The sequence below is a fragment of the Xiphophorus hellerii genome, chromosome 8, assembly GCF_003331165.1.
Source record: "Xiphophorus hellerii strain 12219 chromosome 8, Xiphophorus_hellerii-4.1, whole genome shotgun sequence".
Lineage (NCBI taxonomy): Eukaryota > Metazoa > Chordata > Actinopteri > Cyprinodontiformes > Poeciliidae > Xiphophorus > Xiphophorus hellerii.
In genome coordinates, this window is record NC_045679.1 from 28,892,000 (window position 1) to 28,908,416 (window position 16,417).

The 16,417-nt window shown below is 38.4% G+C and overlaps 1 long non-coding RNA gene across 1 annotated transcript; it reads right to left on the reverse strand.

Annotated features, from left to right (window-relative positions):
• Nucleotides 1–120: 120 nt before the first annotated feature.
• Nucleotides 121–1,528, reverse strand: LOC116723854 (uncharacterized). The gene is made up of 2 exons (XR_004340055.1): nucleotides 1,467–1,528; nucleotides 121–1,351 (listed from the first exon to the last, which is right to left on the reverse strand). It is a non-coding gene; the product is annotated as an uncharacterized LOC116723854 (long non-coding RNA).
• Between the last annotated feature and the right edge of the window lie 14,889 nt (nucleotides 1,529–16,417).

Consider the following 16,417-nt stretch of genomic DNA (forward strand, 5'->3'; position numbering starts at 1 on the left):
TTTAGGGCTGGTTATTGTTAGGAACCTCACGATTCGATTCGATTCGATTCAATTACTGCTGTTGCGATTCGATTCGATATTGATTTAAAGTTGTGAAGACACAAATGATTTAAGATAATGTTGACATTTTTAAAATATTTATTTTCATACAAACTTCTGTAACATCACATTTCTGAGCAAAGAAACAAACTTCTTTCTGCAATGTGCTTAAAGTAGAAAACTGTTCTTAATAAACAATAAAAAGTAAAGTGCATGTAAAATAAAATTAGGCATAGCTTATCTCTTGAAAGTCTAATATAAATAAAAATGCATTTCAATAACATCTGTGCATATTAGTGCAGATTTAAACACAAATCATAGGGTTGTATTCAACTGAATTGCACTGAAAAAAGTTTAGTGCTTGTAAACATTCTTAGCTTTTGAACATGTAGTGATTAACCTCTAATTTTTGAACATATCTTGAACTGAACTATAGTACTGTAGCCAGAAATAAAGAATTGTACTGTAACAGTACAGTTCTTCATTTCTGGTTACAGACTAAGTGGGCACGAGGAGATTCTTGTTCAGAAAAAGCAGCTGATCCACATGCTCAGGCTTCAATGCACATCTCTGGGCTGTGACTATGTCACCTGCTGTGGAAAAGATCCTTTCAGCAGGTACACTACTGCCTGGGATGCAAAGGTACCTTTTAGCTTGGCATGACAACAAAGGGTATTCCCCCTCATGCTCTCTCCACCAGTTGAGTGGATTTGTGGAGAGTGGCAGTGGTTGTACCTCTTTGTAACGCACCACCTCATCCAATGCCTTGGTATCTGTGGTTCTGGACACTGCTACTGGAGTTGTATATGCGCTTCCAAAAAGATCAGCCAGAGCACAAGAGTCCCTTGCTTTCTTTGGTGATGGTCCAGAAGGGTCATCAACCGGCTATCCCTGCTGTTCAATTGCCTCACGGTCTTCATCAATCAGCCCACTCTGTTGCTGCAAAAAAATAAGAAAATAATCGCATTGGTAAGAAGAGCTTTATCATTTCAAATAGCTCATTTAACATGCATTGTAGGGCTAAATCATTAAAATAAAAAGTATATCAATTTGCCAGTGTTCAAATAATTGCAGACCGATAGCATTCCATAAGACAACAAAACAAAACTATTCGGTGTGTATGTGACAGAATGCATTTTTTATTTATACTTTAGTACTTACTGAGCTTTTAACAGTGGCCAATTCTTTAGTGAGAGCTATAAGATGCATGAACACTTCTTCTCGCTCATCATCATCTGACAGAAAAGGTAGGGCCTTAAACCTTGGGTCCAGGGCAGCAGCAATGGAGAGCTCATCCTTCAGACCCAGGTACCTTAAAAAAATTTAAAGTGACTTTGTGTACACCATAATCATTGTTTTTATAAATATTAATGACAAATTATTTCATTGTGTTGCAAAAAAGTTATATATACTGTATATATTAATACCTTTTTTGGAGATCCCTGCACATAGCAATCTTTTTTTTTTTTTCTCCGAAGAGTTTTTACGGCGCTAGTGGCTCATATTTTTTCTACAGTAAGCTGACAGGAAACAGGGAAGGAGAGGGGGGAAGACATGCGGCAAAGGTCGTCGGGACCGGGAGTCGAACCCGCGACGTCCGCGTCGAGGACTAAGGCCTCCAAACGTGGGGCGTGCTAACCCCCTGCGCCACCACAGCACGCCCCGCACATAGCAATCTTCATTTCCTTCACCACTGCAGAGTCACTGGATGATGGTTGCATCTCCTCTAGAAGTCTTTCTTTTAGAGGTGCAATGACAGACAGAGTTGGGGTGCTTTTCTGAGACATCACCAAGGTGGCTTTCTTTAATGGCTTCAGAGCCTGTGCAATATCCTCTGCTGCTGTAATGTCTGTCTCTGTAAGGGAGCATAGATCTTTTTCCTGCTTTCGCACTTCAGGTGCAAGTAATGCAGCAGAGACAGCTGGTTGTTGTTCCAAAAGTCTCTCCAGCATATCTAAAGTGCTATTCCATCTCATAGAGACATCAGTCACTAACTTGTGTTGTGGGAGGTCCGACAACTTTTGACTCTTCTTGAGTGCATGACAGGCCAAAGTGCTTCGATGAAAAAAAAGCAGAGATGCGCCTCACTCTGCCCAGAAGCCGTGTGACTGCAGGGGTTTTAAGAGCAGCCTGCGAAGCCAAGTTGAGCACATGGGCAAAGCAGCCAACATGCAATAGATCAGTGAGACCGACAGCAGCTAGCATGTTAGCCGCGCTGTCTGTAACAACAGCAGGCACTTTTCCGGTTATGCCCCATTCATTTATTGCCTCTGTCAACAAGTTTGCTATATTGCTACCTGTATGACTTTCATGAAGGGGCCTGATCTGAAGCACATGTGACACCAATTCCCACTCGTTCGATATGAAATGAGAAGTGATGGTTAGTAGGGGTCGGTCGCTCTCATCACACGTCAGAGCAACTCTTTCGGCCGACTTTAACGACTCCAAAACGGCTGTCTTCACCTCTGTATACAGTGACGGCACAGCTGTCACTGTATTCTGTCATGGTATTGCGTAGCGTGGTTCGAGTATCTTTTTTTTTTTTCAATTTTTTTTCTCCGGCGCTAGTGGTTCGTATTTTTTCGACAGTAGGCAGACAGGAAGGAGGGTGAGGAGAGGGGGAAGACATGCGGCAAAGGTCGTCGGGACCGGGAGTCGAACCCGCGACGTCCGCGTCCAAACGTGGGGCGTGCTAACCCCCTGCGCCACCACATGGTTCGAGTATCTTTAGCATATTCTTAAAACCCTTGTTTTCAACAACACTGTACGGTCGTAGGTCCTTGCAAATAAACACGGCTACAGACTTTGTGATTTTTTGTTGCCGGGCAGAGCTTGGCGGAAGTTTAGAGATGAATGATTTGTCGATTTGTGTCTGTTTGGAGTCAACAGGTTGTGCTTCGGGTTTTTGTAGCGCATCTGCGTGGTATCTGGTTAAGTGGTTGCGCAGGTTTGTCGTGTTACTGCAGTACTTTAATTCTCTCTGGCACAGCTTACATACCACCTTGCTTTTGTCGACTTCTTGAGTTCCAAACATCTGACTTAAAAGTTGACGGAGTTAGCTTTCTACAGCTGCTCGCCATGACTGTTGTTATGCGCTCAGGTGCTCAGCACAGTAACCAAACTCGCAGCGCCCCCAACGTGTCAGGAGGTGAATCGATTCTGAGGAGCCCCCTAATCGATTATGAATTTTGTATGAAATTATTGCGATGCATCGATTCTTCAATTATTTTACCCACCCCTAGTTACATTGATTTGACTCTTGTGTTATTAAGGCAAATGTTTATTTAATGCATCTGACAGTTTGCGAAGCTTGAGGATAATGTTCTGTTTACACTAAATGTTTCTGAGCAGAATTCAATGTGATGATTAATAAAATTCATTATCAGATCAGAAAATCTGTTTATGCAATTTCAAACAAGATCTTAAATTATTCTCAAGTAAAATAAGTAGTTATTTTAACTTGATATTGTGAGTAAAAATAATAGAGAAGTGTGTGCTCTTTAACTAGGTGAGGGCAGTAGGGTTTTTTTTGCACATTGTGAAATAATTATTTGGTTTATATTGCAGCATTAAGTTAAAACTCACAATTCAAGATTAATGAGCTTAAAAATAATGTTTAGACAGCGTGTCTCTTGTTGTTAAATCAACTTCCTGAACTTTGATCCCTGAGTTAAAACCAATACAATTTTCTTGTTGACTTAACTGCATTTTCAAGTTAAACCACCTTGAAATGTTTTACAGTGTAGCTGTGTTCCTGTCAAGCTGGAAGGTTTTGGGTTTGAATCCCACTTGAGGTCTTTCTTCATGTCCTCCTTGTGCACATATTGGTTCTCTCTGGGTACTCCAGCTTTCTCCCACAGTCCAAATACATGACTGTTGGATTAATTGTCCTGTGATGGACTGAGTGGACCCCACCTCTCACCCGATGACCGCTTTAAATAGTCCTCCCAACCATTCCTCCCCCCCCCAACCATATAGGAAAATTGACAATGGGCTGTTTATAGTTGTCAAGATACCGCATGTCTATGGACAGAGTGATCATATTAAACACCAATTCAGGTTTTCTAGATTAGTTTAAAGTACAAGGTTAGTGTTGTTTTACAAAGCATATACTGTAGTTATATAGTCACATTTAAAAAAGAAGTCATAAAATCAGACAAAAACACCAGCCACAACTAACTAGTGCCTCATCCAATACGCAGACAGAAAGCAGAGCATCATGACAGTCTATTATTATGTAGGCAGGATGTTGAGGCCATAAAATGTAATGTTCAGCTGGAGATGACTTCAGACTGGCTCCACATACATGAGGATATGAGAAGTAAATAGAGATCACAGGTGACCATGTTCAAGATTTCAAACCATTACATTCAGGATAAATCATGTGAAACTGAACTTTAGGTGGCAATGGAACCAGAAGGATGTTCAAAATATTTCAAGAAAGGGTAAAAGGGTTCATGAGAGTTTGAAACCCAAAGAGCCAAGTTGTCATGAACTTTGATCCCTGAGTTAAAACCAATACAATTTTATACATAGAGCGGACAGTCATTCGCTCTATGTCCTTCAGTGTATCAGGATCTAAACAATAGTAAATAAACGTCTATATTAATGAAGTCACAATTCAGTAACTCTTTTTTGTTTTTAGGAAAACCAGTGAATTTTTTGTAAGAAAGTAAACAAAATAAATAAATAAAAAATAAAGTCGCCTCGTGGCTTTAACTCAGCAATATGTGTGAGCCTCCTATTGGATAATTACTGCATGGAAGATTATGTTTCAGATGGCAACATTGCACCCAACTGGTGCAATGAGTTGCTTCTTATTTCTTAACCCTTGTAAGATCTTAACATTCTCTTTACTTCCCTTGTCCTATGGCACAAAAATGACCAGCCCTACCAAAAGCCCCAAAATAAAGCTTTAATGTGAAATCCAAAATCTATTTTGCATGACAAAACAATCTGTTATTTATCAGTTCAACTCAATTTAATTCATTTTTATCATGTATTCTTTGTTACACAATACAAAAAGAAGTATTACACTTTTCCTTTTACCACAAATTAATTAACTCTGATAACAGTTTTCTTTTACACAGTAAAGGTTTATTATTGTAATTATATACTGTAAATGTGAAGTAATTACTTCTGAATTAACTATACTTAAAGGTAAAAAGACAACAATTTGTAACTTTTCTGAGAGCAGTTCATTCTTTTATATTTTTTAGGAAATGAATTATAAAAATACTTCTTTCAAAGAATAAAATGTGCTTTATTTTGTGAACAATTTTGTTCTTGTGTTGAACAACATAAGAACATAAGATGTTAGATGTGTTATGTTCAACATAGATGTTGTATAGATGTTGTATAGATGTTGTATAGGTGTTGAACACCCCTACAAGCATTTTATTGTTTTTATGTTAAAATGTTGAAGGATTTTATTGCTTCAACGTAAAATGTTGAAGATGTTCAGTATAAGAACATTTTCAAAATCTTATGTTCAACATCTTGCAAAATTATGTAAGATGTTCAACATCTTATGTAGTATGTGCGAACGTACAACATAGGACCTGTTGGACAGTGAAACCTCTACTCATTGCTTCAGCAAGGAACCAATGAGGGGTACTTTGATTCAGTGTACCATTATAGCCTATATACTGAATTTGTTTTTATTATGTCAGAGAATGTTTCTTGTTGTGTTTGGGAACTTGTGTGATGTGAAGAGTTAGCTGCAGATCAACAGTGAAAGTGAAGGTCAAATACAAGTTCAATTCGTACATCAATACAGTTTCTTTGACGTGTGTGTGTTCATGCGTACATACGTGTCGGGATGAATGCGCGTGTGTGTACATTTTTGAGAGTACGATTTTAAATTTTTAGCTTCTCAAAAGTGTATTTGGGTTGTAGTTCATGTTATGGACTGTTGAGAAACGAGATATTTGCTACCTGCTGCTCGTTCTCTCATCTCCCCAGGTCCGTTAATGTCATGTGTAAAAGTGAAAACACAAAGACAACAGTCACTGTTCAACTTCCCAATCAACCAGAATTTATTCAAATAATCAATGCATAAAATCACATCAACAGCTCAACATAACCATCAGAAACCAAAGCCACAAAGAAGAAATTAATTACCTTAGAAAAATACCAATATAAGAAGACCACTTCGTATATTCGGAGACCACTGAGTGTGGCAGTTAAGACAGTTCCAACGCAAGTTGTGTATCCAATTAAATTTATTATGTCTAACCAACTCAATTTTCTAAGTTTATCCAAATCAATATATTAAGTTTTTTTAACTGGATTCATTAAGTGTGTTTAAAATGACTAACTTAAGCCAGTCCACTCAAATCATTTAGATTACTTCAAATAAAGTAAACTACTAAAGGATCTCTCTTTTGAATGATGTTTTTTTTTCTTTGGCTCAGACAGCCTTTATTTAGACAGGAAAGTGGGTAATGAAGGAGGGGGAAGACATACAACTAAGGTTATCATGCCGGGAATCAAACCTGCGACGGCTACATAAAGGAATAAGGCCTCCTTATGTTTGTTGTGCTCTACCCCTGCTCCACCACAGCACCCTGGTTGAGGTCAGATGTAGGATACGAATGTGGCATTAAACTTAATTGTTTCAAGAAAAGTCAAAGTAAAAAGTTCCTTTAAATTTGTAAGTCCATAACATCAACTACAACCCAAATACATTTTTAAAGTACTGTACACTTTTTAGTGGGTGTGTAGGCGTGTATGTATTAGAGCGAGTTTGTGTGTGACCTTTGAACTTTTTTCTGGTGTTGTAAATGGTTTTATATCATTTAAACACCAATACAACAATACGTACCCAAAGTATTATGGGTAAGTATTGTTACCCATAGTACTTTGTATTATGAGTAACAAAGTATGCTTTGTTTTATGGGTAAAATTACCCATAAGACCATCTTTGTACCCTAGTGGTGCTCAGCTCACACGGAAATATAAACAGAAACAAAGTATCACTTTTTCTAAGGATGTGGTCAATTTAGGAAAAGTCATAAAATTTTAAGTTGGAAAAAGAGTTTAAGGTATTTTTTCTACAGCTAAATATGGTAGTGAATCACTTTTTTTTTTCCAAAATATTTTTATTAGAATTTTCTGCTATATAAACATACAAGAACAGAACATGAAAAAAGAGAAGAAGAAGAAAAAAAAAAAATTTAACACAATGCCGTCCCTCCCCCCACCCCAAAAATAATAATAATAAAGAAAAACACACAAAACCCCAGGGCTCACTCTCTACACAAAAAGAAAGGAAAGGTTGAGTTTACATGTCACATTGTTCGATAAAATATAGGAAGGGGGACCAAATATCATCGAAGTCTTCAAGTTTTCCTTTTGTTATATAAGTCAGTTTTTCCATTGCCAGGTTGTTGCTCAGTAGTTTGATCCATTCATTTATCTTTGGTCTTTCTGGGTTCCTCCATTTCAGAGCAATCAAATGTTTAGCCTGCAAAAGGCAAAAACTCACAAGCTTCTTTCTCTTTATAGGTACTTTAAATCCATCTGGAAAAATATGCAGTAGGCAAAGTTTACTGTCCATTGAAACATCCTGTTCAATCAAACGAGAGGTGAACACAATAACCTCCTTCCAGAAAGTTTGAAGTTCCATACATTGCCACATACAATGAAGAAGAGTACCCTTATCTCTATTACATTTAACACACACATCAGGAATATTTGAGTTGAAATGGTGAAGTTTTATAGGAGTGATATATGTCCTAAACAACCACTTGTTGTTTAGGACAGTGGTTGTCTAAACCTTGTGTTAATAGTTTGCATTTGTGCCAGTAGACAAGAGTTGTTCCATTCATCTTCAGAGATTTCAGTTTGCAGATCTCTTTTCCATGCTTGTAAATATGAGAGACTATTTTCTTTTAAGGCTAAAAGCAAGATATTATAAAATTTGGAGAGTAGACCCCTACTCTGATTGTGGTGAGTGGCTAAATATTCTATGGTAGAGAGTGGAGGTTCAGGAGTGGATTTCAGTGACGCAAAAACAAAGCTTCTAATCTGTAAATACTTAAAAAAATGTTTTTGAGGCAGACTGTACTTATTTGCCAGCTGTTCAAAGGACATCAAAACTCCTTCACTATAAAGGTCCCCTATTTTATTTACGCCTTTATTCAACCATATTCTAAATCCTCTGTCTGCTCTTCCTGGTTTGAATCTATTATTTCCCCAAATAGGTGATAGACATGAGAGCTCGGACACCTCATCCAAAACTGAATGTGAGTGGTGCCAAACTGATATTGTGTTTTTGAGAAAAGGATTTTTGGTGTTTTTTAATAGATGTTTAAGATCTGCTGAGTAAAGATAGGATGTCAAAGATAATGTTAATACGTTGTTCTCTATTTGTACCCAAGAGGGTATGTCACTAGTGGAAAAATAGCAAGTAGCAGCACAAAGCTGTGCTGCATGATAGTATAACTTAATGTTTGGTACTCTAAGCCCACCTCGTTCATAGGGCAGATAAAGAAGAGAGAGTCGCAATCTGGGGCGTTTATTGTTCCATATAAATTTGGTAAAGGCTTTATCTATCGAAGAAAAGAAGGAAGCTGGAATGTGTAAGGGGATGGACTGAAAGAGGTATAAGAACTTCGGGAGAATGGACATTTTAATGATGTTAATACGACTTATCATTGAAATTGGCATCTCATTCCATCTATCTAGGGCAGGGGTCGGCAACCAATGGCTCCGGAGCCACGTGTGGCTCTTTCATCCTTCTGTTGTGGTTCCCAGTGACTTTGAGAAATATTTTATTCAAATTAAATCATAAAAAAATTATGAATTAAAATCATTTCAAAATAAATTTCTAAATCTGAAGATTATGGTAAACTTGTAACATTAAAACAAAAGTTTTGAACATTTTTAGCACCCAAAATATACGTCATGTCCGCCGATGTGCGACAGGCATTCCTGGCGAACCCCATATGTCTGGCAGACCGCATTTTTTTAGCGCACTGATTTATTGACTTTTTGATCCTTGCCTGGAAGATACATCATAAATAAATCCAAGAAAAGGAAACATTCTGAAGATGGCAGAACATTTAATGCTACGTGGACAGATCATTTTGCTTTCACCGCTGATGAAACTGGTTCACCAGTCTGCTTAATATGTGGCGAAAGACTGGCAAACAACAAGAAGTCAAATGTTGAAAGACATTTCAAGAGCAAACACTCTGTCTTTGCTAAAAAATATCCCGAGGGAGAGGAGAGAAAAAAGGCCGTTTCGGAGCTGATGTGAAAGGCTGAAGCGTTCGGAGCCCCCTAGGGGACATGGGGGATTTTTTTCTTTTGCGTTACCTCGCAAAACCTTTGCGTTCCCTTGCAATACTGTACTGGTCAGTTATGCAGTACAGTATGCAATAATAATAAACAAGTTTTCACTGAGGCTCTGTAAGAGCCATATGAATGAAATAAGTAATTATTGATATGACAGGAGCAGGCGGCTTTGACACTTAGGTGTGTCGACGTGGGAGTGACGTCACCAGGTATGAATGGGAAGGATACTGGCTTTGTGTGTATGAGGAAGCGGTGAGCGGGGCGGTCAGTCCTTGCAAAGTTTGGAGCATCATCATCAAAATGGAATAAATCGATAATTGTGACAGAACAAAGAAGAGGTTTGGAGTTGATTGATACACGGACAGATGAGATTCCCCGAGTTAACTCAGTGCAGCCATTTACCATAATTAGTTTGTCGTGTTTTTAATAATAAAAACTTGTTAATAGTAAAAACTGTTTGGTGCAAAACACTGATTGAAAATCGATTTTTTTACTGCATGTTTATGTCTGTTAAGGCTAAGATGGAGCGGCACTGAAAGCAGCTCTTTAAACCATTTTTATTTCTTTCTTACTTACGGAAGGTTTCTGTTTATATTGTAGGTTTGTGGTGCCTTTCTATCCTAAAGAAAGATATAAAACTTCAGATATTTCACAAGAAGATAGGCTACTAACATTCATGGAAAAACCTCACATAACCATTAAAGCAGAAAATACGGCGCCCACCGTAAGAAAGGCTTTCAGTATTCAATTATGCTGCATAACTGACCAGTACAGTATTGCGAGGTAACGCAAAAGGTTTTGCGAGGTAACGCAAAAGAAAAAAATTCCCCATGTCTCCTAGAGGGCTCCGTACCGTACTACGGGACACAGAAGCAGACTGCGCATTTTTAGGTTTGCTTGGTTCGTTCAGTGCCGGTGGATAATATTTGGATAAGTTTTGATTTTTATCTCCTGAATAAGAGGAGGACAGGTGACTGCATTCTATTTCTATTTTTCCTTCAGTGCGGGTTGGGTAAGTTTCGCTTTTTATTTCTTAAATACAAAGACCCAAATAGACAGAGGGTATTTTGTTTGAAATTGAGCATCAACAAAGTGTAAAATGCGTTTTGTTACATGCAGAAATAAAATTTTGTGTTCTCTGCAGCAGTTCGTTGATTTCATAAACGCAACATAGTATCGATTTTTGTACATAGCATATAGGTTTTATATATATGACGTCAAAATGGATTGTGGCTCCAAGTGCTTTCTTTTTATTGGGAGGCGGTCCCAAATGGCTCTTTGAATAGAAAAGGTTGCCGACCCCTGATCTAGGGAATCTAATATTTTCTGCATTAAAGGATCATAGTTTATAGAGACTATTTTCTCTAGATCTGGGTTAATCTTAATTCCTAGGTAGGTAAAGCCCTCATAGGTATAAGCAAATTGTGTTTGTATTGGGGGGTTATTTCTGCTAAGCAGTAATAAGGAGCTTTTCTTTTGGTTAACTTTGTAACCTGAGAATTCACCAAATTCCTTCAGAATTTTATCAACAGCCTGAATAGAATCTTTCAGATTAGCTAAAAACAGAACAATATCATCTGCAAAAAGAGACAACCGGTGCTCCACATCTCCAATTTGAATGCCGGTGATTTCAGGGGATTTACATATTGCCATGGCAAGCGGCTCAATGGCAAATAAGAAAAGGAGGGGGGACAGAGGGCATCCTCGCGGGTAGATCGCGTCGATCTACAGAGGCTAATACATGTTGAAAGTTGACCGTTTGTTGCGACCTTAGCAACTGGCTCAGTATATAGTAATTGAATCCATTTTAAATATTTTTCTCCTAGGCCAAATCTCTTAAGGGTATCAAAGAGATAGCTCCATTCGATCCTGTCAAAAGCTTTCTCAGCATCTAATGATAGAAAGGCGTGGTCCATAGCAAACTGTTTTGCATATAATATATTTAGCAATCGACGGGTACTGTGAAAGGCTTGGCGCCCAATAACAAATCCATTTTGGTCATTCGAGATTAAATTAGGAATATGAGTTTCAATCCTTCGAGCCAAAGCTTTGCATAGAATTTTTGTGTCACAGGACATTAAAGAAATGGGCCTATATGAACCCATTTCTGTTGGGGGATTACCTGGCTTTAACAAGAGAGAAATAGTTGCCAAACGTAGTGATGGAGGCAGGATGCCTTTTTCATAAGATTCATTGAACGCTTCGAGTAGAGGGGGCAGTAATTTATCTGGAAATTTCTTGTAAACTTCAATTGAAAGGCCATCGGGGCCAGGTGCCTTACCCGAATTCATGTGGCTTAAGGCCATTTTAAGTTCTTCAATACTCAGCTTTTCATCCAAATTGTTCTTATTCTCTTCTGACGGAGTTGGAAATCGAAGTTGGTCCAGAAACTGTTTCTGTTTATTTGTGTTGTCTAGATATTGGGATGTATATAAGTTTTCATAATATTTTGCAAATGCATCGTTTATACTTTTTGGATCTACCAGATTTTCACCATTATTTAATTTGATTGAATTTATAGCCCGATTCGTCTGTAACTTTTTAAGCCTCCAAGCTAAGAGTTTACCTGCCTTCTCACCTTGATCATAATATGATTGTTTTAACCACAGTAGATTAGTTGCTATTTTGTTGGTAGTGAGCTCATTATATTCTGATTTTAGTAAAAGAAGTCTCCTATATTTGTCAGCGTCATTAGAGTGATACAGTTGCTCTTGTAATTCTTTGATTTGTTTTTCAATGTTTTTTAATTTATTCAAATGTAGTCTTGATTTATGCCTAGTATAACTCATTATTTCCCCCCTTATATAGGCTTTAAAGGCTTCCCATTTTATTGATGCACTGGTTTGGGTTGTATTAAAATTGAAATACTCAGTTATTTTTTCTTCGAGAAATTCCTCAAATTCTTGGGATCTAAACCATTTAGCTTGAAATCGAAATGGGATTGAAGACCGGCAATAGTTTGGTAATTTTATTGACAGAATAACTGGGGCATGATCAGAAAGTAGAATAGCTTCATACCAACATTTTTGAACTGTAGATAATAAACCGGAGGAGACCAGAAAATAATCTATTCGTGAATAAGTTTTGGAGGTGCTTGAAAAGCATGAGTACTCTGTCTTATTTGGATGAAGTTGCCTCCAAACCTCCACTATAATAAGATCTTTCATATATTTCTCGACAGTTTTCCTGGCTTGTTGGTGGGATATGACAGAACTATTTGAACGGTCTATTGCAGGGTTTAAAACACAATTGAAATCTCCACCAATTATAAATGAACCATTATAAGCTGACATGGTTAAAAACAGATTTTGGTAAAAGGTAGGATCATCCTCGTTGGGGGCATATAGACATACAAAGTTGACCAATGTAGAGACTATAGTCCCACTAAGAATGATAAATCTCCCTGCCGGGTCAACGTATTTATTTTTAAGTTCAAATGGAATTGATTTGTGAATCATTATTATTACTCCTCTGGCGTGAGTTGTAAAACTAGAGGAGAATACCTGTCCCGGCCACCTAGATCTAATTTTATTTACATCCTTTTCAATCAAGTGTGTCTCTTGTAAAAAACATATTGTAGTTTTCATCTGTTTGATCCTGCCCATCACTTGTTTAAGTTTCACCATTTTGTTCAGATCTCTAACATTCCAACTAGATATATTGATTACCGGGCAATCAGACATAAATCGTGTACTTGGAGATGTAAGCAAATATAATGCATTGGCCTCTTCTTATTCTCACATTCAAGTCATGTAAAGTCAACAAAAAAACTGTACCCATAGTGAGCCCTTCATCCCAAATCACCACACATTTCCCCAAACGAAATGTGGTATTAATCCCTTCTGAACATTGAACTCGGGTTATATGAAACGTTGCATCCACTAAGTGGGTAACGTAAAAGTCCACACGCATAACGAAGGTAATATGTGGGTTGGCTGGCCGAACAAAGAATAATTGGACCAAAATATTAATAGTTAAGGCTAGATTTGGTAACAATACAAAGGTATAATAAAGAAATATTAATAGCAGTGTTCATGCTTTCACATACATCAACAAAACGTTTGTCAACTTACAATATTGTCCACTGCAATTTGTTCCTTTTGTATCCACTGTTGAGGGGAAGAGATGGGCACACACTATGTCCTGGAGTTATTCTCTGCCTGTGGGCTTATTCCATCGATGTATTTCTCGGCTTCTTCCACTGACTTGAAGATCCGTCGCTTGTCATTGTGTGTGATGATCAGATGAGCTGGATACAAAATACCATACCGGACTTTAAGGACTCGAAGCCGGGCTTTCACTCCATCAAAGCGCCTCTGCAGCTTGCGAGTCTCGGCCGAAAAGTCAGGAAAAAAGGTGACACGGTGATTCTCATAATGCACTTCCTTCATTTTCCTGGCGGCTTTCAGGCGGCTATATCCCGGTCTCTATAACTCCGAAACTTCATTATAACAACTCTTGGAGCCGCAGTTTTAGAGCTGAGGGGCCCGATCCTGTGAGCTCTTTCCACGCATCGGGAGGAGGTGAAGTCCTCACCTAGTGTTTCTCGAAGCCATGTCTCCAGAAAGCCACACAGATCCGCTCCCTCGGATTTTTCAGGCAGCCCGACCAGTCTCAGGTTGGAGCGTCTGCTCCTGTCTTCTTGCTCCGCAACTCTATCACCAAGCACCTCCACGGTTCTCTCCAGTGATTTAACTCTGCTTTGAAGGGAAATAACGTCATCCTCTACCTGCGAAATTCGCACTTCTGTTTCCCCAGTTCTCTCAGTGAGCGATTGCATGTCCCCTTTGATATCCTGAATTGTTTTCATCATATCAGCAGATTGTTTGTTCATATCTTCCTTCAGCAGGTTAATTGCTCTGAGAATATCATGGTTGGTCGGAGCTTCTTGAGCCTCTGTCGAGTTAGCCGGTGCTGTCTCGTTAGCATGAGCTACATTAGCCGCATTCTCTCGTGGAGTCGCTTTAGTTGGTTGTTGGACAACTTTGGCATTTTTCGGTGGCATGATCCCCACTAAACGTTTTCCGTTACCATAAACGAGCGAAATTGTGAATATTGATCTTAATTACGGATTCATTTAAGGATTTAACAGCGAGCCATACGCACATGCACCTTTTCACTGAGACGCCATAACCGGAAGTCCCCGGTAGTGGATCACTTTTGATCCGCAAGACAACGCAAGGGTTAAAGGAATCCATTAGTTGTACTAATACTTTGAGAAATATTAATTCTAGATTTAAAAATAATGCAGTAGGTTGTTTAGTTTTTATAATTTTTATTAAAATTTTGCCACACTTACGTTGCAATGCATTCTTGGTAAGTGACTCCTACTTGGTCCGACTGCGCTAGCTCCGTCCAGCCAAAGCAGCAATGAGTAACATCTTTAAGCCTTTTCAAATTGAACTGGAGCACATTGAAATTGATGAGAATATAGAAATCACAAGAGGTAATGAAGATGAGGAGGACTAAACTGAGGAAGAGGACAGAGTTGGCAGTAGAAGCTGGTGTTTGTGCTTCAGCTTCATAAATCAAACAATGAATGACATGTCCCTCTGATGCGTCATTAACTACTGTACATCAATAGGTGTTTAGGTCTTCCTCCAATGTCTGATCGGTGGTTTCACGTTCAGTACGGGAGTAGCATTAGCTCCGTCAAGGTAAGAAGAGAGGCAGGTGAAGTGCCTTTTTTATTATTACCCATCACGCCTCTTGCCTACTGTACAAGCCTGGCATACTCCAAGATAACAATGGGCTCGAATTGTGAAAGTGGTTCAGGGAGCATAAGGCATCATTTTCACACATGGATTGACCACCGCAGAGCCAAGACTTTAACCCAATTGAGAATCTTTGGGATTTGCTGGAGAAAGTTTTGCACAGCTGTCAGACTCCACCATCATCAATGCAAGATCTGGGTGAAAAATTAATACAACACTGGATAGAAATAAATCAGCAGAAGCTTATAATCCAAACAATGCCACAGTGAATGCGTGTTAATCAAGGCTACAGGCAGTCCAACAAAATATTAGTGTGGCCTATTTTTCTGGCCAGGCAGAGGCAAAAGCTCTGACTGAAGACACTGTCGTTGAATGTCTCTCTGACCAGTACTGTGCACATAATCACCAGATTATCAAAACAGATTAATAAATGAGGTGTTACAACTTATATTTTAGTGAGTTGTGCTTTTAAAAGCAAACAGTCTGACTTTTATACTTGACACATACAGTATTCTCCAAAAATGAGCCCTTCTCAAGGGATCACATAATACTAAACCCACTGTACAGGAGGACCTTCCAATTCATCCAGTTAAAGTGAAAGAACCCTCCCAAACCCAAACTTCTTACTAACTTGTGATTATCCACTAAGGTTTGGTTTTATATTGTGACAAAAAGGGTTTATTCTTTCTTTGTTCACCTTTCTATAACTGAAGAGTTCCTTGTTCCTTCCTACTTAAATCCAGTGCCAATCTATTTCATGGTAAGAATAAAACCAGTTTATAGAAGTTTCTGGTATCAAACATAAAACTCTTCAGGTCCACCCCATACTTTAGTTCAGATTCCATCAGTACCATAAATATATAAATGTGTATTAATTTGCATTGGTGTGGATGACCTTATTGTCCACTATCTACATGTCAAAAGAAGGTGTTACATTTTGCTTTTATCCATAATTGAAAATATGAAATACAAGAACAAGCTGGGTTTTTTTTTAACTTCAGAGAAGCTGGCCCAGGCCAAAGAAGAGAACCTGGATATGCACCAGGTGTTGGATCAAACCCTGCTGGAGCTCAACAATCTTTAGAGGCTCCCGCCGCTGGATGAAGGAACACCTGAAGGACCAGAGCACAGCAACGCTTCCTCTGCACCCGCTCTAACAAGAGGAACCATCATTTTCACTGTCAACTAAGAATCATTTTTTGTGGCCCTTGTTATGAGATCGACTGTGTCTTCTACTATAAATACAAAATAGTTTTAAGTCAGTAGGAAGCTTTTGTTTAAAATTATATAATGCAGCCAAGTAAATTCTCAAATATAATATAACATTCAAAGGTACAATTTTTAAAACAAATATTTCAGCT